The 26,982-nt window shown below is 41.4% G+C and overlaps 1 long non-coding RNA gene across 4 annotated transcripts in view; it reads right to left on the bottom strand.

Annotated features, from left to right (window-relative positions):
• Nucleotides 1-26,982, bottom strand: part of LOC149456660 (uncharacterized) — a 140,842-nt gene that overhangs the window by 26,423 nt on the left and 87,437 nt on the right. For all 4 annotated transcript variants that reach the window (XR_016313829.1, XR_016313830.1, XR_016313831.1 and 1 more), the window contains 2 exons: nucleotides 25,111-25,215; nucleotides 18,297-18,371 (listed from right to left, as the gene is read on the bottom strand). This is a non-coding gene — a long non-coding RNA (uncharacterized LOC149456660). The remainder of the gene's footprint in view (nucleotides 1-18,296; nucleotides 18,372-25,110; nucleotides 25,216-26,982) is intronic.

Genomic DNA, 26,982 nt, shown 5'->3' with positions numbered 1-26,982 from the left:
TTTGGACACCCCTTTAACCAATTCTCTACTGGGCATATTTATTCCCTTCCAGCCCAGGCCAATTTCCAGCTTTCAGTGTTGTCGTACTTTGAATGACAATTGCACGGTGATGCAACACAGTACCCATATTACATTTCTATAATTTTTTCACATAAATAGAGCTTTCATTTGCTGGTATTTAATCACGGCTGGGTTTTTAAATTTTTGCACTATAATCAAAAAAAGACCAAAAATTTTGAAAAAAAAAATGTTTTCTCTGCTTCTATCATAAAGGTTTGCAAACAGGCCAGAAGCGTTTTCATATTTAGTGTTTCATATTCAGCCTCTGCTACAATCCTTTTCACTGACCTCCTTCTGGGGTGTGTAGTCCAAAAAGATCTCAGAAATACAGGGATGGCTTCCCACAGGACTACAAGTCCCAAGGCCCCTTGTTCTTGATCCATGAAGCAGAATTCCCCTGCTATAGTCAGGAAGTGAGGTAAGAGTCTGAGTGTAGCACTAGAGGGGAACTAGTTGATTTGTGGTTCTGAGGAGGATGTCCGCTATATTCAGCTTGTAGTAGCCGGCACCTGGCTACATCCTCATACAACCTTTTATGCAAAAATGGAGAAATACTTATCAATTACATTTGGTAAGTATGCGGTTTTTCCATACACAATAAGTATGTGAGCCTTACATATGGTGAGTATGTGTATATTACCAGTGGTACATGTGTACATTAACCATCAGTAGAGGGTTTTAGCAGAGAGGATTCAGGTGAACAATATATGAATATTATACATATGTAAGTTGTATTGCTGAAATCTATTCTACTGTACATAGAACTAATCTTACATACATAGTAGGATCTTTATTATAAAATTCAACACAAAGCCCATAAAGTGTTGTAGCAAGTTCAGCCAATCCATCCCTCAATTGCCCCCCCTCTCAGCTTGGGACTGCAGAAGCGGGCTCGAGGAGGAAGGTGTGTGCCACCTCCCCTCCTTCCCCAACCCCCCCCCCAGCTCTGATGTTAGCAGTGGCAACAGTGGGCCTGGAGATTGCTCTTCCCCCCCCCCTTCCCCCACACTCAGTCTGTGTCCACTGCAGGGGGAGTAAACACAGGAGCAGCTGTCAAAAGGGCCACTGTGAGTGACAGTGGGCTCTATATAAGGCTCCTCCCCCTTCCTCTTAGCAACAGGGGGACCAATCGCAGGGCAGAGGAGAAGGATCATAGGACATGTGGTCTCGGAAGACACATGGCTCCATTCCAAGCCTAAGGAGGCATACTACAGCCCCTAGCATGCTTGGCTGAAAAAGGAGGGGAACCCAAGGAGCCTGGGAAGGAGAGAGCTGTAAAGAGTGGCAGGGGACAGAGGAAGAGAACCACTCTGCCCAGTACCACCAGCCAGAGAGGGACTGAGCCACTGCCGGGGTACAGACATGCTACACCAGAGACTGGAGTTCTTCGGGGCAACAGAGAGTGGGCAATCGTCCATGCTGGCGGGATCACTGCTGCAATTTGCTGGGTCTGGTGAGAGGGCCCGTTGGCCATTATTCACTACTGCTCCCAGGAGACTGAGCCATTAGGAACTGCTCCCCCTGTTATCCTTTAGCCATAATACTGCCCGCAGGTCTTATTCCCAGCTGCAACGCAAGCCAACAAGCTTCAAAGATTAGCCGGTGAAGATCTAGGACTAAAGATCGCCCCCTAACAGTAACTGCCCCAAGGCCCAGCCTGTTTGCTATTTAAAGTGGTTCCCTACTCTGTGCCATTCTTATCAAAAGAGTTCCCTACTCTGTGCCATTCCTTTGAGTGCCCTCAAAATCACTAGGAAACTTCTATGCCCTTAGACACATTTAGAGTTTTGTTTGTTATTGTTGTTGTGTTTCTTATTACTGATTTACTTACGTATTTCCGCATTGATCCTTGCTACTGATATATATATATATATATATATATATATATATATATATACATACATACATACACAAACACACCTTTATTACCTGGGAAGAGTTTTACTTTGCTTAGTGGGCTGTATGTTGATTTACCCGCTGTGGGTTTAACTCTGCTCTACGCTGTCATTTATGCCAATTCTTAAAAAGAGTAATAGTGTTTACCACTAAACAGGTGTGTGTTTATTTATTGCCAGTATCCAACAGTTAGGTGAAAGGTACTGTACACTTTTGTTGCTACTTGTGTTTGCAGTGATTTATTCAACCAGGGGATAAGGTTGTTCTTGGAGTTGAGGCGCAGAACAGGGAACCCCTAGTTACCAAGAGGCTCCAACGGGGTAGCGCTACACTGATAATCATTATAAAATAAACACTATATTGCCGAAAGCATTGGGACACCTGCCTTTACATGCACATGAACTTTAATGGCATCCCAGTCTTAGTCCGTAGGGTTCAATATTGAGTTGGCCCACCCTTTGCAGCTCTAACAGCTTTAACTCTTCTGGGAAGGCTGTCCACAAGGTTTAGGAGTGTGTCTATTGGAATGTTTGATCATTCTTCCAAAAGAGCATTTGTGAGGTCAGGCACTGATGTTGGACGAGAAGCCCTGGCTCACAGTCTCTGCTCTAATTCATGCCAAAGGTGTTCTATAGGGTTGAGGTTAGGACTCAAGTTAAGTTCCTCAACCCCAAACTCACTCATCCATGTCTTTATGGACCTTGTTTTCTGCACTGGTGCACAGTCATGTTAGAACAGGAAGGGGCCATCCCCAAATTTTTCCCACAAATTTGGGAGCATGAAATTGTCCAGAATGTCTTGATATGCTGATGCCTTAAGAGTTCCCTTCACTAGAACTAAGGGACAAAGCCCAACCCCTGAAAAACAATCCCACACCATAATCCCCGCTCCACCAAACTTTACTCTTGGCACAATGCAGTCAGGCCAGTACCATTCTCCTGGCAACCGTCAAACCCAGACACGTCCATCAGATTGCCAGACAGAGAAGCATGATCTGTCACCCCAGAGAACACGTCTTCACTGCTCTAGAGTCCAGTGGCAGCGTGCTTTACACCACTGCATCTGAGGATTTGCATGCACTTGGTGATTTAAGGCTTGGATGCAGCTGCTCGGCCATGGAAACCCATTCCATGAAGCTCTCTATGCACTGTTGTGCTTATCTGAAGGCCACACGAAGTTTAGAGGTCTTTAGCTATTGATTCTGCAAACAGTTGGCGACTTTCTATGCACTGTGCCCTTCAGCATGCGCTGACCCCGCTCTGTCATTTTACGTGGCCTACCACTTCGTGGCTGAGTTGCTGCTATTCCCAGTTGCTTCCACTTTTTTATAATACCACTAACAGTTGACCGTGGAATATTTAGTAGCAAAGAAATTTCAGGGATGGATTTATTGCACAGGGGGCAACCTATCACGGTACCACGCTTGAATTCACTGAGCTCCTGAGAGCGACCCATTCTTTCACAAATGTTTGTCGAAGCACTCTGCATGCCTAGGTGCTTGATTTTATACACCTGTGGCCTTGGAGGTAATTAGAACACCTGAATTCAATGATTTTGAGGGGTGTCCCAATACTTTTGCCAATATAGTGTATATTTCAGTGAACATACAATACTGAGGCAACATTATACAGCACAAATCCTATACAAGGATATGGAGCCCAACCCAGTCCATTCATAGTTCAGCACTAATTCACACATATTAGGAAAACCCCAATGTACTTTACAATCAGCAACAGTGTAGCAACATGCAGACAATCACAGCTAAAGAATGTTTAACTGATGCCATCTGTGTCATGTAGCTCTAGGATGTAGTGAGCTGTATCTCACTAGATCAAATCAATAGATAAGGTCTTTATTGCTCCTCCCTGTTATTCAATGCACACGGTCACCTTGGCAGTGAAAGCTGATCTGGGAGAACCAACTTGGAGGACTATACCACTTCTGCTGAGAATGTAAAGCAACCCCAAAAGCAATGTAAAAGTATTTAGGGAAGGAAGTACACATATCCCTATCAAAAGTTCTTATTTTTCACATATTGGCAATGGGGCTGCATCACCAGTGCCTCAGATCAACCAGGAAGTGGAAGCACAGGCATGGTCTGTGAAATGTGTGACACAGCAGTGCCTACCCATAGGGTATAATAATGTGTGTCACAGAATTCAAGAAAGTAAACGTGTAGGCATCTTCACATAGAAAGTTTACAAACTTCAAGGTTGTCCAAATTAACCACTTCCTGACTGCCCTATAGTAGATATACTGCTACAGGGCAGCACGGGTGCGCAAAACCACGTATATATACATGATTTTGCATTTCCGTGTAGTTCCACTCACGGCTGTCAATCACCAGGTCCTGGCTGGTGATTACTAGCCGGCACCCGGTGATTGCTGTGCATCTCCGACAGAGAGGAGAACTATTTGTAAACAAAACAGTTCTCCTCCTTCAGTTTGTGCACACTTCTTTGGATGGCTGTGCACAGCACAGCCATGCAAGGAAGTGTGCTTACAGTGAAGCACACGGACACAACACTATGTAAAACAGCATACAGTTAACCCTTTGATTACCCCTCATGTTAACCCCTTCCTGCCCAGTGCCTTTAGTACAATGTCAGTGCTTTTTTTTTTAGCACTGATCACTGTATTGGTGTCACTGGGGATGTCAGTGACACCAAGTCAGTTCTCCCCAGTGTCAGAATGCCCGCTGCAGTCCCGCTATAAGTTGCTGATCGCCGCCAATACTAGTAAAAATAAAACATCCAGTATCTATACCGCCATTTGTAAACGCTATAACATTCACGTAAACCAATTACTTAATACGTACTGGGATTTTGCTTAGCAAAGACAAAAAGATTATTTAAAATTTTTTACTGGACATGTTTAATAGTAAAAAAAGTTTTTTTCTCAAAATTGTTGGTCTTTTTTTTTTTTCTATAGCGCAAAAAATTATAAATGCACAGGCGATAAAATACCATTGAAAGAAAGCTCAATTAATGGGAAAAAATAACATAGATTTCATTTGGGTCCAGCGTTGCATGACCGCGCAATTGTCAGTTAAAGTAATGCAGAGCCATAAAACAAAAATGGCCTGGTCAGGAAAGGGGGTAGATCATCAGGAGGGCAATTGATTAATAACCTAGAAATAGTTGAAATACAATGTAGAAATGAATATATGAGTTTACATTATGACCATAGATGTGCTTTAAATGTTTATAGTGTGACCACAGATTCATCCCTCTCACACGATGCTCCCATATCCAAGTCATCATTTATTTAGGTTACGGATTAGAATTGTACATTAAAGAAAGCTTATATCTCAGCTGTCACCATTCCAAATTGTGCTTTTCCTTTACATATCTACTGCTAGATGTGAAGCTGTATGTGGAGTTCTGATTTAATCAGGGGCTAATGTCGTGTCTAGCAAGGTGTGTAGAGTTAGGAGCTCGGGTATGAGCATGCGGCATCTTTACCTGTCCCATCACACAGACGTCTTCCATGAATATATTAGTGATGCTAATCACAGACCTTTTGCTTCCCGCTGATGTTACACACAATGCAATCCAGCTGATTGCAGAGGAACAGGAGCGCCAGTGATCTGCACTATAATTTAATTTTAGCTCACAGCCACAGAGGCGGCTGCGGGAGGTTCAGGCCCGGCGAGATCTAATTCTGCTGATTTAAAAATTGCAACTGAATGGAAATGCAAATTTTGGATGACATCTCAACCTCTTTGATTGTACAACAACTAAATGTATTTACAGGAAGGAAGAATACAAAAATGTTTTTACAGGAAGAAAAAAAAAATATGCAGCTTACGTCGCTGCCACACTGACGTTTACAGATCAACTCCAGCCAGAAGCAATATTTCTGTTTCTGGTGAAGATTGGTAAGCTGAATCACTGACTTGTCTTTTGGAGCCTCCACAGCAGAGTTCTCAGCTGCTTCTGCCACTTTAATTCTGCATCTGAAACTCTGCTGACTGTTTAGGCCTCATGTACACGGCCTAGCTCTTTTGAACGCCTTTTCTCCTGGAAGGAGAAAAGCAGCATAAAAGTGGTGCCTAAAACAGGGTGTCAAGTGTTTGGGTGTTTATCCATTCCATAAACCAGGATATCAGGGAGTCGTTGCCACCAACTGCATTACACGAAGAGAGAGGAACGGACATTGTTCCTCCAGCTCTGTGACCCCAGAGAAAAGGATTTTGTCACTTCCGCTTTCAGCTTTTTTGTTTACCTGGTCGTTAGCAGACAGGAAAGCAGCCGATCAGACTGATTTGTGCCTGATCGGCTGCATTGGAAGACAGATCTCTCCATAAAGAGGACCGCTCACATCCCATGCTGTCACAAGGGATGCTGTTTATCCCTTGTGATAGCAATAAAGTTATTAAAAAAACTGAGAGGGAATGTAAAAAAAAAAGTTTTAACTAAAATAAATAATACAAAAATATAATTAAAGTGCCCCCAACCCCTGTGCTTGCACACAAATGCGAACTCATACGTACGTTCCTCAAGCATACGTAAACAGCGATCGCACCACACTTGTGAGGTATTGTCGCGCACATCAGAGCGAGAGCAGTAATTCTAGCACCAGACCTCCATAAAAAAAATTGCAATACCCATCATTATATTATCTAGGGCTCTGCTAAAACTATATAATGTTCTAAGCAAAAAATGTTGATTTTTACATGTATGTGAGAAGTGTCAGAATTGGCCCAGTAGGCAAGAAGTTAAAAGTGGTGTTTTGACACCCAGTGTGCATGAGGCCTAATACATATGTGCTCTACATAATGGAAAATGCAACAGGACTCCTCTATAGCAAGGTTGAAGCGCTAATGGTGTGTTGGAACTGCAGCAAGATATCCAATGAGTTTTAAAAAGCTAGAGTAGGTGATTCAGGTCACTGACATACACATCAATTTGTGGTTACTCTTAAAGAAGAACTCTAAGATAGGCAAAAAAAAACACCCATTAGTACACCCCCCTACACAAAACACTAAACAGTTTAATAACATTTTGAAAATCCTTACCATTTTGTAAAAACGTCTAATTGCATTTTCATGATCTCATCTCTGTAATTCAAAAGATAACAGCATCTGCTCTGCCAAGGAGGAGGTGTAACAGCAGAGATTACATCATATCCCCTCCTCTCTTCCTGCAGTAACAGGAAACTACAGCTCCCATCAACTACAGGGAATTGTTGTGAATGTGGGTGGGTACACTAGGCCTGTACATGTTGAATGTGTCTGAGAGTTTCATTCCACCCACCACTGCAAGTGGGGCTGAATTACATCACTGCTTGCTGGAGAAAGAACTACAGAAGGGATGTGCCAAGACCAGTGGCTGGGGAATAGGAGGCATAGCAGCCACCAGTCTTACAAACAGGAAACCAAAAGAGAATTAACGGTTTGGTTTGATTTGAAAATGAATAGACTATTTCAGAGCAACTACTGAGTGAGCCAGAAGATGGATGACATATACAGTGAAGGTAGGAAATCAGCAACAAGGACATGTAAAGAAGTTTCTGCTTTAAACTGAGGGTACAGGGTATCTATAATCTTAGCAAAAAAGGAATACAGCTGTAAAGAACAGACTGTGTGCAGTCGGTAATTACAAATACCCAAGCAGAGTTTCTTATTGAAAAGTTATATACAAAAAAACTTTATTAATGTGTAATGAAAGATTAAATTAACCACTTGCTCTCCTGAGGATTTACCCCCTTCATGACTAGGCCATTTTTTGCATTACAGCGCTGTGATATTTTAACTGACAATTGTGCGGTCATGCAACACTGCACCCAAATAAAATTTACGTCCTTTTTTTCCCCCACGAATTGAGCTTTCTTTCGGTGGTATTTGATCGTCTGTGCGTTTTTTATTCTTTGCGCTATATGCAATAAAAAAACTACAATTTTGAGAAAAAAACTATATTTTTAACTTTTTGCAATTAAACATGTCCAGTAAAAAAAATTTAAAAAATCAAATTTCGTCATAAATTTAGGTCAAAATGTATTCTGCAACATGTCTTTGCTAAAAATCCCAATTTGTGTAAATTAATTGGTTTACATGAAAGCTATAGTGTTTACAAAAGGCGGTATAGATAATGGGATTTTTATTTTTCTACTAGTAATGGCGGTGATTAGCGACTTTTAGCGGGACTGCGGCGTACATTCTGACACTGAGGGGGAACTAACTTGGTGTCACAGACACCCCAGTGACACCAATACAGTGATCAGTGCTAAAAAAAAAAAGCATTGACACTGTACTAATGGCACTGGGCAGGAAGGGGTTAATGTGAGGGGTAATCAAAGGGTTAACTGTGTGCTGGGATTGTTTTACTAGGGGGCAGGGGGTGTGTTCTTCACTGTAAGCACACTGATCAGGATGGCTGTACTGTGCACTCGAGCTGACAGGGAGGAAGATTGTTTGCAAAACGAAACTATCTTCCTCCCCGTCAGTGATTGTTGGTAATCACTGGGCGCCAGCGGATAATTACCGGCCAGGACCCGGTGACTGACATCCGCGGCCACGTGCGCCCCCTACATGGAAATGCAAAATTATGTATATATACACACATGATTCTGCGGACAAGTGCCACCCTGTGGCAGTAAATCTGCTATAGGGCGGTCCTTAAGCGGTTAAAGAATATTACTCTGACAAGGGGAACACACATACATCAGTCATATACAATAAAACAAAATAAAAGAAATAGCCCTTACTAGGGGCGTAGCAGTTGGTCAATATTGTACATCAAAGTGGCTTTGGAAGCCAAATATATTCCAAAGCACATAATTGATGGTGGCAGTAAGTGACTATTTCAACCAAACCGATATATTCGGCTATGCTTTTCTTCTCTAGCCACCATTATTCCTGTTTAATATTTACTGCACTGGACTTCCTTCACATACATCTGCATATCCTTTCCTGAATGAGCTATAACACTTCCTCAAAATTGAGTGGACACTTGTGATTATACCACTGCATTGGCATTTCCTGAGTTTCCATCAATACATTACTTGTACAAGTATCATATTATATGGTCCACAAGATTACTCTATGTCGCTTCTTTGGAGATGGTTACCAAATATTATTATTGTTATTATTATACAGGATTTATATAGCGCCAACAGTTTGCTCAGCACTTTACAATATAATGGGAGACAATACAGCAACAATACAGTTCAATACAAGAGGGATTTGAGGGCCCTGCTCCTTGGAGCTTACACTCTAGGATAAATATGGAAATTTTCGCTGAGATCTCTTTGCTTATATCTTCATGTTAATCGCAAAACAGCAATCAAATACAGGTGTCCTGATGATGATTAAATCCATTCATTATTGAGCGTATGAAGGCTTAATGGATTGTTTGATGCGAAATTGCTTCAGTAAAACCTTCTATAGACTACCCACCGCTAAGCTCTATCTACACAATATCTGCATGATGCTGGTAATTATCTACTATCAGTTAGTGATTTTAAAATTAAGCGCTGAGCAAACTGTTGGCCCTATATAAATCCTGTATAATAATAATAAAATACATGTTATATCAGCTTTCTAGTCAATATTGTGCATTAGAATATATTTGGCTTCCAAAGCCACTTTGATGTACAATATTGACCAACTGCTGTGCCCCTAGTACGGACAATTTCTTTTATTTTCTTTTATTGTACATGACTGATGTATGTATGTTTCCCTTGAGTAAAGTTATTTAATCAATCTTTGATTACACATTAATAAAGCTTTTTCGTATATAATTTTTCTACAAGCTACTCTGCTTGGGTATTTGTAATTACTGACTGCACACAGTCTGTTCTTTACAGCTGTATTCCTTTTTTGCTATTATTTTTTCTGTTTAAGCCCACACCAATGCATATGGTGAGACAGAGAGCTATCAATTAGGCTTTTGCCTATCTTAGTGGCATAGATAATTTTTATTCATATATATGATCTTACAAGTTTGCTCTTACATTATATTATTATTAAAGGTCTTTATATGGTACTGATAATTTACCCAGTGGTACATCTTGTACATTTATTTCAGTCCCTGTTCTCAAGGAGCTTATAATTCTAAAGTCACTGACTTGCATGTATACACCTACTGGGGACAATTTGGACAATAGCCAGTTACCCTACCATCATGTCTTTGGAGTGAGGGAGAAAACCCAGGAAAGCACATGGAGACTATTCAAATTCCATGCTGATAATCTTCTGGTTGGAGGGATGCAGGATCAGCTGGGCAACACAGAGGTAGGAGAGGCTTCTGCCCCAAATTGACTCCTTGCATGTGTAGCACTACCCTCGTGAGGGCCATTGTATAGTGGGTATCCCTAAGTATCTTTCCGCACAGCCAGGCAACAGGTATTTCTCACACAGACTTGCATCCAAAGACAATGGCCAGTTCATGGGTTTGGTTTTGTTGTTTTATTAGGGGAAATCAACTTGGATAGGGAAATAGGGATTGTGGGATGGCCAGTTTGGCTTGAATCAATGGAATGTGGACAGTTCCTTCCTATGTACAAAGGCAGATCCTAGACTGTTCTTTTCCTGAAAGCCGTCAGTCATTGCGGCTCGGTGGCAGCTGCCTCTATGGGCGGGGAACTAGCAGTCCCTCAAAAATCAGCTTTACTTCTCATAGCTACATGCAGAGATGTCTTCTCTACCCCTGTAGAGCTACATCCAGCTCCACAGCCTTACCAGCCCACCTGGCTTCTCAGAAGATCTCCCGAGACAAGGATAAAGGATTGAGCCCAGTGCTGTCCTTAGAAAGCTTGCTACGTGTCTTTCCCCTTGTAGATCCCAGAGGGTACTGCTGTACTCACACTGTACTCTTTGCTCCCTTCTGCTCCAGGTCTTCATCACACCTCCCTGCTGAATATATCCCCCTGAGCCAGCCTGAGCCCGGCCTGGAGGCCAGTCCTCCCCTAGACCTAGGGAACCCCTCACAGGCACAGAAAGTCTCCTCAGCACTCCATCTTCCACTCGACACCTTTTCAGCCTGACTCTCCCATATTTATGAGCCAGTCCACCATTCTACCAGGGTCTCCGAACCTGGGATTGGCCAGACACCCATGAACATGCAGATCAGGTCTCCATCCCTTCCTGCTTACCGACTTCGCGGAAGGTTCTGTGGTTCTCCAGAGTTAGGAGGAGGAGATAGAGCTACAACCTGTTGAGCCATCCAGCTGACCTGCAATAACCTGACCTCAATCACAGACTCACACAATTACCATGAGTCGTACAGAATGATTTTACCTACAATACACTACACTATTCTAGAAGCACACTAGAGAGTGCTACACGTTTATTTGTGGTTACATGACCACTAGCCTTTTTTCTTGATCCCTTCTGTTGTGAATTGTAGGTGGAAGAAGGGAAAAAGTTGGATGTCCCCTTTTAGAGGAGCTCTGTGTAACTATGAAAGTGACTGCACATTGGAAGAATCATCCCCCATACCCATATATGCATATACATGCCCAGCATATACAGTTAGTCACTGCAGTATCTGGTGCAAACACTAAGGCTAGGTTCACACCGCTGTAATCTGATTTTGATATGACTTTCAGTATGATTATGTACTGCAACTTGGATGCTACTTTGAAGTGGTTTGCATATTCTACAGTGCCATAAATCGTGCTGCAATTGCACCGGTATTACAGACACCATTGAAAACAACAAGATTTCCATTGTCAAGGAATTCTGTGCAACTCTAGTCACATCAGAAATCTCATAAGTGTGAACAAACCATTGCAATGCATGCACATGAGAAGAAGCATCCTCTGTGCCAGGCTTTTTTGAGTGCATAATTAAGAGGCACAGCTTCCAAGTACTGACAGCATTAGGGGGAACAGCCATTTAAACAGTGGGAGTAAAGCATTGTTAGCATGGCACCGAAATAAGGCAATAGAAAGGAAATGGCAGGAACGGCAGGTATTATATTTGGGTTGCCACCTCATCCCTTTAAAACCGAACACATTAATTACACAGGTTCTGTAGCTGATTAAGGTGGCAAGTCAGCTCACTTGGTGCTTTCTCTGCATTAAATTAGCCCCAGAACCTGTGTAAGTAATACGTGTTCAGTTTTAAAGGGATGAGGTGGCAACCTTATATTATATCGATAAAAACTAAGCCAAATTTAAAGGCGCATACCATGAATATACACATATAATGGCAACCTTACAAATGACAGTTTCAAAATACATATTTACAAATGCAAATTCCAGCCAAATTTTTATTTGCAATGGAATGAGGTATTTGATATGGCTGTTCATTCACCATAAATGTTGAAACAATGTAAACCTTTTATTAGAGAGGCCTGATTTTGGCCACCATTACTATTTATCTCAATTAAATGCGGTCAGTCAATGTCTGATCAAAGCCAACAGTCAGTCAGTAAATTCACTGGGGCACAGATATGTCTGTTCAGCCTTAACAATTATATTTCTCCTACAATACATTGCTCAGGTCTCTGAACTGGACGAAAACACAAACAAGTATTATTGAGCTCTGTATTCACGTCATTTGGCCCATATTTTGGTTGTACTGCCGTATAACATTATCAATATACAAAGAATAAGTGAACATAACCTAAATACTCACAGCCAGGATATGTATTATTTACCAAATGTATGCAGCATCAACTTCATGAATCAGTGATCAGCAAGTGCCAGTAGGTCAGGAAAAACAGATTTTTGAGAGCAGGCATTCCAATTCTCATCCCCAACAGCCACTGAGACCCCTCAGATCTTATCAGGTATTTCCAGAAATTGGAATAATGATTTTAGGAGTGCAGTGGAACTGAAGCTTTGAGCCTGAAACAGTTCGGAAGAAGAGCTGAATTGGCTCTTTGCACAGTTTTCTCAGAGTAATTTAATTCCACCTTTTGAGCTTGCAGGAATAAAGGGGTTTAAGGAATTCAATTGTGTTCAACTGAGAACAATTCACAAATAATAATTCTATCCACAGAATGTGTGAGGGTTTTTTTTTTTGATGGTCTGATAAAAGATTCCTGTGTGTATTACGTTAATCTTCTTACATTGGTAAAGAATAAGGGCGAGCAGCTATCAAATCTATAGCAATGATCACAAAGTACATGTCAATTGGGGAGACGTCTGAAAAGCCAAGTGTCTTTTAGACAAACATTTCTAAACATTTATACTAGAAAAATACATAAAGAAAAAAAAACTGAGGTTCATTTTATTGCAGCTTAAAGCAACAAGTTCTGGTTTTAAAAATAACGTATTCTTAAATCCTTATTAAATCCAAAAGCAAACATTTATTATATTGCAGCTTACCAATACTTAGATGTGATGGCTGCATTCAGTCTGTTTTAGGCTCTCTTTTATTTTCATCTGGAGATCCAGCCAGCAAGTTTTTTCACAAGTGCAAGCTCTCCAACAGAATGTGTCAGCTTACATGGATGAGAAAAACCATTTACCACTGGCAGGGGTGCTTACAATGATCAGCTTTTATTTATTCATGTAAAACCTTTATCCCAAAAGGAAATAAGCTGTAACTGATTATAAAGTGTGAACTGAAGTTTGGCTTTAGTTTGTCATTGTATTAAAATGTGTCAATGCATTTAAAACTCCCCTCCGCCCCAGACTGGCAATGCTGCAGTCCCTTGTGCCTTTTGTGCTCATTCATCCACAATGGTGTTTCACTAATACTGGAAGTGTGTTACTGTCCATATCACCAGGTAAAAACAGAAGGAAAAATGAATGTGCCACCTAATGTTGCCACCTCAACCTGAACACATATTAATTACATAGGTTCTGAGGCTAATTTAATGCAGATGAAGCACTAAGTGAGTTTAATTACCACCTTAAAGTGTTACTAAACCCAGGACCCTGCATTCACTATATCTGGTCTCCCACAGTACACACAACATGGAAATGCAATTATTTTAGAAAATATAAACTGCTAAATACCTTTTCTCATCAGCATTTAGAGCAGACTTGTAACTTCAGCAGAGCACTGGTTAAAGCTTGTAGGAGGAGTATTCTTTCTACTCTAGGAGGATGTGAAACCCCTGACCTCTGTCTGGACAGTGCTGATTGGCCCTGTGCTGATCACATGCACTCTCCCAAGAAAAAAAAACCCTCTCTAGCAATACACACTAAACTGAGCATGTGACTGTGGATTCAGTCTGTATCAGGTGGTCATTTCAACAAGAGGAGGAGCAGAGAAGACAGGATCAAACAGCCTTTTTACACAATGCAGAGGATTAACCCTTTAGGTTCCACAGTGAGTATAACAAACATGTTTTACTGCATATACAGACTGACTTTACTGTTGTGGGTTTAGTAATACTTTAATCAGCCACAGGACCTATGCAATTAATATGCGTTCGGTTGTAAGGGATGAGGTGGCAACCCTTGCGCCACCACATCTAACGATTGATAAGTTGCAATATAATAAATTTTTTGTTTAATATCACTTTAGCTCCAGAAATTACCTTCTATTGCTTTCAGCCTCCTCTAAATTGCTTTTTTTTCTTGCTGCGATCTGACTTCCAGTAGGGGGTAGCTACTTGTAGGAACGCAGCCTAAAGTATGGACAGTGGAATTTGTAGTGTGAATAGAGCAGCACACATCTCTGCATCTACTGTTCACTGCTCATCCCAAACAAATGGAAGTGAGAGGGAAAGGGAAAGGTTCAGGAGCACCCAGAGGATTACAGAGAGTCAGAAAAACACAGTAAGAAATGATTTATTGAAAAACAAAGTACAGGGCCAATAAGTAATTGATGTGTCACTTTATAGAGGATCCACGGTGTGAGAAAACCTGGATGGCTTTGCAGAATGCCTTCTATGTTGCGAATTGGCTGCTGTGCCTAAATGTTAGTCCATCAACAGATTTTGACAGAGGCAATGCACTGGTACTAGTCACCTAAAAATGTGGACCAATTTGTTAGGACCTTTATTGCTCATTGAATAAATGCTTCATTCCTCCTGAAAAGTGAAGAAATTAAAGCAGTAGTAAAGCCTTCAAAAAGAAAAAACAACAGTCCCTGCAAGTTAATGTCATAATGTGCTAGTATCAGGGACGGACTGACCATTTAGCCACTCGGGCACTGCCTGAGGGCCCAGGGTCAGTAGGGGGCCCCATGAGATGCCCCAGGTACCTTTCATAGGCTTTTTTGGGTGTGGTATGAGTGTGGGCAAGGGCACAGGGGACCCCATGATTTCCTATTGCCCAGGGGCCCCATGAGTTGTCAGTCCGTCCCTGACTAGTATGCACTGCACACTAGCACTTACCTTAAAACTAAGCCCTCCAGGGGCACCCTGTCACTACTGTCAGGGATTCCATTTTTCTTCCAAATGCACAGGCTCGGCTAGGGTTACCACCTCATTCCTTTAAACCCGAACACATATTAATTACACAGGTTCTCTGGCTGATTAAGGTGGCAACTAAACTCACTTAGTGCCTTATCTGCATTAAATTATCCTCAGAACCTGTGTCATTAATGTGTTCAATTTAAAAGGGATGAGGTAACATCGCTCCCTCGCACAAGCATGGGAGCCCTGGGTATAGCACTCTGAAGGGAGAACATACCTCCCTTCAGAGCAGAGTGCACATGCGCCGTTGATGACGGCTGCAAAAACAGTGAGTTCTGTATCTCCTAAAGGGTGCACATTTAGGAGATATTTCTTATACCGACAGGTAAGTTTTATTATAAACTTACCTGTAGGATCAAGTCATTAACCACTTGCCCTCCTGAGGATTTACCCCCCCCCCCCTTCCTGACCAGGCCATTTTTTGCATTACGGTGCTGAGTTATTGTAACTGACAATTGCGCGGTCATGCAATGCTGCACCCAAATGAAATTGATGTCCTTTTTTCCCACAAATAGATGGTGGTAATAAATGTGGTGGTATTTGATCAACTGTGCATTTTTTATTTTTTGCACTATAAACAAAAAAATACCAACAATATTGAGAAAAAGACAATATTTTTTACTTTTTGCTATTAAACATGTCCAATAAAAAAAATACAAAAATCAAATTTTGGCATAAATTTAGGCCAAAATGAATTCTGCTACATGTCTTTGCTAAAAAATCCCAATATATGTAAATGAATTGGTTTACGTGAATGTTATAGCATTTAGAAATGGCAGTATATATACTGGATTTAAATTTTTTTATTTTTTACTAGTAATGGTGGCTAACAGCAACTTATACCAGGACTGCGGCGGGCATTCTGACACTGGGGGGAACTGGCTTGGTGTCACTGGTGTCAGTGACACCAATACAGTGATCAGTGCTAATAAAAAGCACTGACACTGTACTAATAGCACTGGGCAGGAAGAGGTTAACATCTGGGGCGATCAAAGGGTTAACTGTGTGCTGTTTCACATTATGTGCTGTGTGCGCACTTCACTGTAAGCACACTGCTTTGTATGGCACTGCAGAGCCATACAATGCAGTGTGCAGGAGCTGACAGGGGAGAGATCTGTATTGTTCACATTCAGGTCTTTCCCCTGTCGGAGATACTCAGCGATCACCGGGTGCCGATAAGTAATCACCGGCCAGGACCCGGTGATTGACAGCTGAGGCCGCGAATGGCAGTGCGGGTAGGGTGTGCCCCTCCTACCTGGAAATGCAAAGTCATGTATATATACGTGATTTTGCACACCACTGCCACCCTGTAGCAGTATTTCTGCTATAGGGTGGAGTGGAAGCAGTTAAGCGGTCTTTACTACATCTTTAAAAGCAACTGTCTCACCTATACCTGCTTGTCTTTGCTATGTCATACAGCAAAGTGTGAAAAGAGATAAATTATTGCTTATTCTACATAAATAATCTATAATTGATTTATAATATAGAAACAATTCTAAATAATTTGATCACAGTGACATTTCAAACAGACTGTATTTTGTAATTAGTATAGCACGTCTTCAATCTTGTAATCAGTCAATTGGTCTATTTAAATGGAGAAAGGTTTTCACTCCGAAGTGGTGCACAAGAGGATACCCAACAGCAAACATGGGCCAGAGAAAGCAAAGGGACCAGAAAAAAGAAAATGATATCAGAATGTCAAATGTAAAAGCTATAAGACTATCTACAGATGGATGTTCCTGTGACGAAAGCTGTGAATATTATTAAAGCTTAAAAAAGGTCCATGGGAGTGTAGGCACCCTCCCTGGATGTGGTCACAAGAAGAAAATCAACCCCAGATTTAACAGAAGGATAGTGACTAGTAGACAAAGAGCAAAGAAGGATGAAGAAAACTTTACAAGAGATACCAGCTGTTACGCCAGGTCAATGTACATCATTGTCTGATCACACTGTCCATCACTTTTTGAGCAACTGTGGGCTCAGCAGACGAAGACCTAAGAAGAATGTTAAAGTAGAAATAAAAGGCAAAACTTTTTTTTTTAGGTTTGGACAAAGTGGAGATGGTGTAGAACACCTTTTAGGTTTTTATTGCTGGCTGCGCCACTATTAGGGAGATTCCCCGTTTGTCATGTTTACCATTATCATCAAAAGTAAAAGAAACCCCAAATTTCAGGTTGTCCCCGCAAAACTAATAGAGGGGACATTTTCCAATGGGGACACTAGTTCTGGTGACCTGGAGGTCCCCAAGTATTTTCCTGAATTTGCAGGGATTTTCTCACTTCTTGTTTTGGCTATGTGACAGAAAGTGAAGATAAATCTCCCCAATGGGACACAGATGGCAAAAAATAATGTGAGAGGGGTTAGAACCCTCCCTTAGGGCTCGTTCACACTTGACTAATTTCTAATGCTTGTCAAACACCCCTATTGCGTTTGACAGGCGTTAGGAGTTTGGGAAGCATTTTCATCGCTCCTCAAATGCTCCCCAAATTTCCTATGAACATTTTTGAGGCATTTGCCAAGTGTTAAAACCACACCACAAATGCCTACAATGACGTTTAATGGTATTAACGCTCAACAAACGCCTCGCAAACACCCTCAAACGCCTACCAGGCATTTGAGGAGTGTCACCATAGGCTTGAATGGGAGGCTTCAACTCCTCCTGACTCTACATGAGGCGTCAATTTTGCCGCGAGGCTAATGCTTCAGTGTGAACAGCACTGTGTGCTGCCATGTGTAGAATTTGAGGAGCGTTAAAAACGCTTCCCAAATGCCTGCTAACAAAGCTATTGTGAACATAGCCTTACTGTATCAAAAATGAAAAAAAATATGTTATGTCTATAGTTCTACTTTAATATAAAAAAACAGACTTGAATTTGATAAACTGCATTATGACAAGCAGCAATGCTACAGGGAGAATGTCCTTTGAACAGATGAGACAAAACTGAACCGTTTTGGCAAGTCAAATCAGCTGTATGTTCACAGAGGAAGAAATGAAGCTTGCGAAGAATACCATACCTGCTGTGAAATGCGGAGGAGGCTCGGTTATGTTTTGGGGCTGATTTGCTGGATCTGGCACAGGAGTTCTTCAATCTGCAGGACACAATAAAATATCAAGATTGTCAAGGAATTTTGGAATGAACCATACTGCCCAGTATCTGAAGGCTTTGCCTCAGTCTCAGGTCATGAGTCCTCCAACAGCATAATACACAGCTAAGGCTACCTTCACACTGATCCATAGCAAAAACGCACTAAAAATGCAATGTGACATGTGACTCAAAAACCACATCAAAAGTTCAATGCGGGTTTGTTTTTAATGCGTTTTTGCCATGTTTTCCATGCATTTCAATGGGGAGGTGCATTTTTTTTACAGCACCAAAAATGCAGCAGGCAGGATTTTACTAAACGCACCGGATCCACAACTGATCAGTGTAAAAAGTTCCATTACATGGCCACAGGTCTTTCTTCTGCTTTTTTTAATGCAAAAGCAGAAGAAAATTGGATCAGCGTGAAAGCAGCCTAAAAGTACCCAAGAATGGCTAAGAACAAAACACTGGACTATTCTGAAGTGTCCTTTTATGAGCCATGATCTGAATCCTATTGAATATTTTCAGAAAGAGCTGAAACATGCTGTCTGGAGAAGGCACCTGAGAAAGCGGATAGCTACACAAACCACTTGTTTGCAACGATTGCCTCTAAAGGCTGTGCAAGAAAAGATTAAGTCAATGATCATATCATTTTTATAATTTTTATCTTGTTTTGTCATTTAAAATGTTCTGTTGAATCCCAAATCAAAAGGAAAGTCTGATTTTTATTAGAAGGAAATACATGGGTTTATAAAAAAAACCAAAGCAAAAAAAAAAAACAAAAAAAAAACAACCTTCATGATCACCCCTATGCTGCAGTATCAGTGTAATGCTGCAGCTGTCCCACATTGACACTAAGCCAAAGAACTGAGTGATCACATGACCGCTGATTGCATAGCTGGAGCGGAGAGTGGTGACTGTCACTGCTCTCCACTCTGCCACGCCAGTGCTCACTGGAGTGCGCACAGGAGATGGGGCTGGCACAGCTGGATTCAGCTCTCGTGTGCTGAGAGCTGGATCCAGGCTTATGGTTGGGATCTTTCCAGAGCCTGGAGTAGCTCTGTGACTTCAGCAGATAGTGGTCAGTCACCCGCTATTAGCTGACTCTAGACCACAGGAGAACAAAACTAAATGCACTCCTGTGACCCAGAAGTATGGTCATACATCTCTTTTAAATATGGAAAACATGGTATTAGATGCCAGTTCATTTTGTCAGTTTCAAGTTATTTCAGAGAAAATTGTGGGGTTTTTTCTTGGAAGAGCAGCAACAAATTTATCCACAGCTGTATCTGGCCAGGAGTAGTTGGAACACTCTTCGCAAAATGCCTTTTTCTGTTTCTTGTTTCTTTTTTCTAATGTCATCCTCTTCCTTCACCTCATCATTTCTCCCTTTGTTACATAAGGGAGCAGTGCCTGCTATCATACCTTGCCATCTTTGAGAAAAATATAAAGGGGAGCAGCCATGATTGAGCTTATGCAAGAATCCAAATATTTATTCTTAAATAACTGACAACTCTAAGTTAAAGTCAGGGGTCACCTGAGGTCTGAGAGTTACTTTGCTGTCAACAAGCTCCTGAGTGTACATAACAGTATGCATTAAGAGCTCCATAAATGTAATATCTAACCATTTTAGCTAGAGTAGGGAATGGTTAAAACCCCTATCCATTTTTCTTCAGTGTGTAGCACCCTCCTGTATAGGTGCTAGGTTGAGTAAATTTAGTTCTTAGCTCACTATAATCAGTTGTGCTGCATGTGATTATGTTGGTCTGTTCAGTGTTTCACTGGCTGCAGGGCTGATTGCTCCCCTCTGTCTTTTTAGAAACATTCTGGAAGACAGTGGGCTGGGAAAGTCAAAACAGCAGCTGCATATTTATGCAACCCTAGCCAATCATTGGTGAGTGTGCCCAGAAGGTAACTGGGAGAGTGTATAAATACTCTAAGACTTGGAACAGAGGGGTCTTGTCCTAGGAGGAGAAGATCACGGCCCGGAGGGCTGCTGCCCTTCCAAGCAGGCCTGCCATGTGTTTCCTGTTCATTGAGGTCCTTGCTAGGCTAGCTGGGGGCCTATTCTGCTAAAAGCTGCTGGAGCTGACTGAGGGACTTTTCATTTAGGGATTTGGGCTAGTATCACTGGTGAAGAGTCTGGAAGATATTGAAGGAGGCATCCAAATATCCAAGGGCATTTGTGAGTACAGACTGGTGTGAGAGATCTCTGAGACTGTGTGCTGCAACCATACATTTGGTTGCTAGAGTCAGCATTGCTCAAAGGGGATATTGTGCCTGGTGTCCTGGCATAGCTCAGTCCACTATTTGCTTGTACAAGGACTCTGCTCAGAATAATAGGAGAATGATTAGTGTCCTAAAGTTGCCCCAAACCTATCCAAGTTCAATTTTGCATTATAGTATCAGAAAAGCATACCCTGGATTGTTCATTGAGCCAAAGGAGTGACTTCGACTGTGTGTCTAGCTGAGGGTGCAACTACGAGAAAAGACCCTAAGGACCTTAAATCGCAAAGATTAGCATGGAATTTGAACAGGAATGCGATTCCTGTCCAAAACACATGCGGTTTCCCCACTGTTTCTGTGTGAACCCAGGCTTGTTATTGCCTGAGTTCACACAGGAGCAGTGCGGGAAACCTCCCTGCAGGCATCCCATGCTGAACGGAGAGTGGGCATGTGGAAATGTATACCATGGAGGCAGAAGCTCCATATTCTCAGTGGTAGGAGAGGAGAGAAAGCAGCAGGGTTTTGAAATCTCTGCCACTTTCTCTCCTCTCCTTGCAAGGATGACAGTTTAGGCTAGAGGGCTTTTGATTGATCAGCACTTTTACATGGATGGTGACCAATCAGATGCCATCTAACCCATACTGTCATCGCTGCAAGGACAGGAGAGAAAGCCACGGAAATTTCAAATCTCCAGACCTGTGAATTGGCTTTCTCTCCTCTCCTTGCAGGGATGACAATATGGGTTAGACAGCATCTGATTGGTCAGCACTGTTCATGTGACGGTGCTGACCAATCAAAAGCCTCTAGCCCGAACTATCATCCCTGCAAGGAGAGGAGAGAAAGCCATTTCACAGGTCTGGGGATATCAAATCCTTGCCATTTTGTCTCCTCTCCTACCACTGAGAATATGGAGAATCTAGCACCATGGTATACATCCCCACATGCCCAATGAAACCTCCCTGCACCACTCCTGTGTGAGCTCATGATATGACAGCCTGGGTTCACACAGGGGCAGTGGGGAAATCGCATGCGATTTGGATAGGAATTTAATTCCTGTTCAAATTGCATGCTATTCTTTGCATAGATGCAATTTGCACCACAAAGTATTGGTACTCGGTATCGGCGAGTACTTGACTGAAAGTATCAGTATTCGTACTCGCCAATAAAAAAAGGATATCGGTGCATTCATAGTTCTAACCCCTCATTAGTATGCATCCAGAACCACAACTAGAGGAGACATTTTGAATTTAGATGCACTTTAAGAGGGATGCAAACTGCTCCTTAGCCGGTTCTATTTTTTATTATGTTTTTTCTTACAGCACATGTGGCTATTCATTAGCCATCTGACAAGATTTTTTTTTTTCAGTTTTAATGATAGAAGCTGTTCAAACACCTTTAGCTCTAATAAGCCCTGATATTAACTGCCACTGACAGCAGCATTAGACCTGTCTATAATGTTTCTCCTCTGATAAAATAACACCATTAAACTAGTCTGATTTACAGTTACATGACGGAAATCTATGCCATCTGTCAGTCACCCTCCTCATACAGGCGTTGTGTGTGAAATTAGGGCAAAGTGCTCCAAGGCGGCTTCAGGCCTCACCCCGTTGAGATACTGGCAATACTATATCAGACGCCTTGCATTTATCAAAGCTATTTTCTGAAACAAGACGCTATGGAGCCATCTATGTAATCGCTCCGGCAATAATTAGATTTATCCATTAGACATTTTTTTTCCAACTGAAATGGAGTTGTGATTGAATTTCAGAGCACTTTTATTTTTAATTACTTTGGGTTTTTTTTTTCATTTCAGGCATCCCACAAGTTCTATTTTTTGAGCGCGCATGAATGCAGACCGCAGGGCGAGAGCCCCCGAAGACAAGTAAGAGCAAATAACATTCTTTTTAAAGCTTCTTCTTTTTTTCACTCAATATCCTTTGTTTCTCACTCCATTTTCATTTGCTTTTATCATTTCCTAGCGTGTCAGGCAATTTCCAGCACTCCTTGCAGTCTCCTCGAATGTGGCATGTTGTTTTACAAATAAATAATTCAGTGCCATGAACTCCTAATGACTTGGAACAGAAGGAGCAGAAAAATTCTCTCTTATAGTGGAAGATGTGTTGTTAACCTCTGCGTGGAACCGTGCTGTACAATCACCTGCAGATGAGGACAATCTATGTCTGGTAAAATGGATGAAAAAAAGAAAAGCAATAGATGTAGAGGTTATGTTCCCTAAACTGGAATCAGACAGATTAAAGTGGACCTGTCAATAAAAGCCACACATTACAGCTGAACTCTAGCACTAACTTCAGGCTCCTCTCCTGTACTGAAAGCCCTTATGGTGGCCATACACGCTTCTATAGATAATCAATTTCTTTTCCGATCGATCTCTTTCGATAGGAATAATCAATGTACAGTCGCCAACCCATTCCATTGATATGATGCGCACAGGAAAGTGGATTTCGATCGATAGTTGTATTATGATCTGAAACTATTGATTGCACCTCCGTTTCCATTATGTAATCTCATAATCTGATCAAACTACAACTGGATTCATGAACAAAGAATCTTAATGCTCTCAATCGATGAAAAACAATCAATACATTTCTGGTCTGGCTGATTGACTTTGATTGAACCAGATCCAAATCGAGTCTAAAAAGGATCAGAAGGGAAGTTATGGCTGTTCGATTGCTTGCAAATTTGATTGTTTTGGTTGAATTGTACATTGATCGGATAAAAAAAAAAAAAAAAAGCATGTGTTCTATAAGTGACCACCTTGAAGCTATTATCCAAATGTCACTATATTGCGCCTTACGCAAAATAATATTAGCTTCTAAATACAATATTAAATATATTGCTGCCACTATACTCTGTTTCAAACATCAAAAAATATTAGCATCAGGTGTGATGTTTGATGATGGCATTGTGGGATGCATGCTCCACTTGTATTCACTGAAATAGGGGTGATGCTAATATTTTTTGACAGAAGCATCTGTGGCCACCATTTGTCTGCACACTGTGAGCACTGCTAAGAAGGAAGCCATGCCTGTGCGTGGGTGGGGCTTAGGCACCCTAGTGGGGGACACTAGAACTACACTTGCTAATTACCTAGGTTCTAGGCAGGATTTTGCTTTCATGAAAAATTCAGCATTAAAGCTTAACTCCAGAGCCACCATGAGTACAGTTAACCCTCTATTAACCCATGGATAAATGACTGTACTGTTAACACTAGGCACTCCAAACACTAGTACAGTTAGAGAACACCAACTCCCAGGTGATTAGTATTTAGGAACTGGTACCAAACGCCTGCACAGGCATCCACCAGCCTAGCAATACCTGTCACCTCACTTCCAGTGATATGTCCACAGTTACTAATGGCTACAGGAAATGAACCTCAACCCCTTAACTACATGCTTTCTGTCTCTCTCAGGGGTCTCCTCTACATAGCATAACTCTCCCATGAACTCATACACTAGGTCCCTAGGTAAACTATGCCACAGGTCCAGTCCCAGTATCCATCTGCAGTCCCGTAACAATCACCCTATGCCACGTCACCCATTTCCAAGCTGGTTGGTTGGCACATACAATGATACATGTACAGTTGTCCCTAGTAAGAGCATTAAAGCCTACACTAGAACAAGCTACATACTGGACTAAAATGTACTGCATCTCCGCTAACCTACAGTCCCCTTGTTACAAGCCTTGACCTTTGGATACTCCATGCAATACACCACTTAGGAAGAGACATCCAGACAGGCAATTAACGGTTAACAGTTATTTTACTGAAGAAAGGCAAACATACAGGAACAGCTTTGTAATGCAACTTTTCACTAAGAATCCTGTACAGATGTGCTCTAGTGCCCATAGGGTGGCCATACCTAAGTAGCAGCAAAGAGTTCTTAGAGTCCCTTAAAAACAGAGTCCATGATTGGCAAATAATCCACAAATGGTAGCAGAGAGTTCAAGTAGTCCATGATTGACAAATAATCCACAAATGGTAGCACAGAGTGCAAATAGTCCTTGACTGGCAGTGATCCTTTAATGGGTGCAGCAAGTCCCCAGTTTCCTATCTCTCAGGGTACCCCCTCAGCTATCCCCCTGATGGGGCTAGCCCAGCAGCATAAAAGTCTACATTTTACACTCTAGCAGGGCATTTCACTGATCCCTTTTTATGTGGATCTCTGGCAAATTGGCAGCAAAATCTAGCCAATCTATTCCCCTGATGACCATACATCTACATTGTAACAATTTGTATCTGGCTGGCTCAGTAAAGCACAGCTTGAGAAGATGAGATGCAGAACATGAGTTCTCACAGCAGAAAAAAGTTAACTCCTCGTAGGCACCTGCCTACATGTGTATGTAATGCACAAATATGGCTACCTCATGTACATACATAACTAAAAACTATATGAAAATCAAAGAATTAAAAACACTATCATAAATACATATTTACAGCAGGCTCATCACTTTCAGTTACATAACTAAACAAAAAAAAACAAACATTCATAAGACTATATTACCATTTTAATCTGGGCATGGGAAGACTGTCACCATTCTGGCCCTTTCCATTCGTATTGGTTGTTAAGCAGAAGCAGGCCACTCAAAGGGAAGGGGCTTCCAACCTTCTGGAGAAAAAAGCAGATGAATGCATGGTCAGGGGGAGTACTGTATTCTCTGTGAGAGGTAATAAATACTTGGAAGTGTTACATTAACACACCAGTTGGCATTCATTGAACATGAACAAATATATCTAATGATAAGTCCACTTTAGGAACAATTGCTGATCCCATTTCCATATGTAAAGAGTAATACAAGAGGGGCAATTTACTTATCTGTTCATAAAACACGATGAGGAATATGGAGCAGTAAGGAAGTAAAATCTGAACATTTAGAAGACAGATGTCTTCTGTAACTGATCGCCTACACAATCCACATTACTATCATCTACAGAAGACTATTGGACTGTATGTGTCAGGAAGGAAACAGTGCTGATTATTACTAATGTTTGAAAAGCTAAGTACAAACAGGGTGGCCACATGCATCAGGCTGCATGACCTGAGAAGGCTGAGAAGACAACATCACTGATGGTAGGCATGGGTCACACTAGGCTAAGAATTCTTAAAGTGGAACTTTAGGTAATAAAAATGGGCGAATAGGCAGGATTTTTAATGCAGAAGAGACATGCTTTGTCTCTGCTGCAATAAAATTACTTACCTGCCTGCCCTCCTCTGTACACTGAGCTAATGCAGCTCACTGTAGAAATTTGGCAATGCAAAGCTGACAGAACTCCCACGAGAGTGCAAAAGTGATGTTATCCCCACCCATCTAATTAAAGCGGCCAGTGATCAATACCTAGAAGCAGGATGCTTGAAAATGGAGCCAAGGAAAGTATAGTTCTGCTTTAAGAGGAAGAATGGATGGATTTTACTGCCAGCTAACTTGAGGTTTGACCCATCGGTGATGGTACATTCACCAAAAGGCAGTTGGGTGCGAAGCTAAGCCAAACCTGGTAAGATGGTAGATGTTTAAGCAGAGTATTTAATCAGCAGGCATATAGAAGTGTTGAAGGGAAATTCTACAGATCAGCAGAGTCAAAGGAGGATAAGCCATGATCAATTCAAAATTCAAACTCAAAAAATACACAAGAAAAAAATGGGAAAACTAATGAGAGACTGTCCATTCTAGACACACAATGTAGCAGTCTTAGCAGGCATAAATACTTCAGCACATGATTGAATCAACATGTTCATCCTCTGCTGATGGTGAATGCATTGCTGCATGAGTGAAGTACCAATAGTACAAAAGTGTGAACAAAGGCTGTGTGTTTCTTGTCATTAAACTATTGGAGACCCAGACCTAACTAACAAACCACACAGGAACCTATTGGCACTTTATAAATTATTAGTGCAGCCATGTCAGACACAGGCATACTGTATATTTTATGTATGTTTTCCACTTTCTGATATTTGTAGACATACAGGGGAGAAGTTAAGTGGCTTGTAGGAACAACAACATTTCTTTTTTTCTAGAGACATAAAATACATTTACCACAAGCAGTGTTTTCTTCATTTGCAAAGAACTGGCGAACAAGAGCTTTCAGTTTCTTGGCAGAAATAATTTAGAGAAACCATTCAACAGCTGAAATAAATGTCTCAACATTTGCATTCTTGCATTTTATTGCTAAATGTCACTATTGTAATTTGTCACACAGAGGACATGGGAACAAAACCATAACCATGTAATTCCTTTTCATAAAACTGTTGCTGTGTTCCCCCAGAAAAAATAACCATGCATATACTCCTGGCAAAACAAAATATTAAGGGGAATTTTTTGAAAGACTGAGATTGATATTGTTTGTGAGCTTTTTTAGTTTGAATGTTTTCGTTTTACAG

This window comes from Staurois parvus, unplaced genomic scaffold (genome assembly GCF_062004578.1).
Source record: "Staurois parvus isolate SC_StPar_1 unplaced genomic scaffold, SC_StPar_1.0 ptg000352l, whole genome shotgun sequence".
NCBI lineage: Eukaryota > Metazoa > Chordata > Amphibia > Anura > Ranidae > Staurois > Staurois parvus.
The sequence above is the reverse complement of the archived record's forward strand: the minus strand, read 5'-3'. Positions and strand labels throughout refer to the sequence as shown.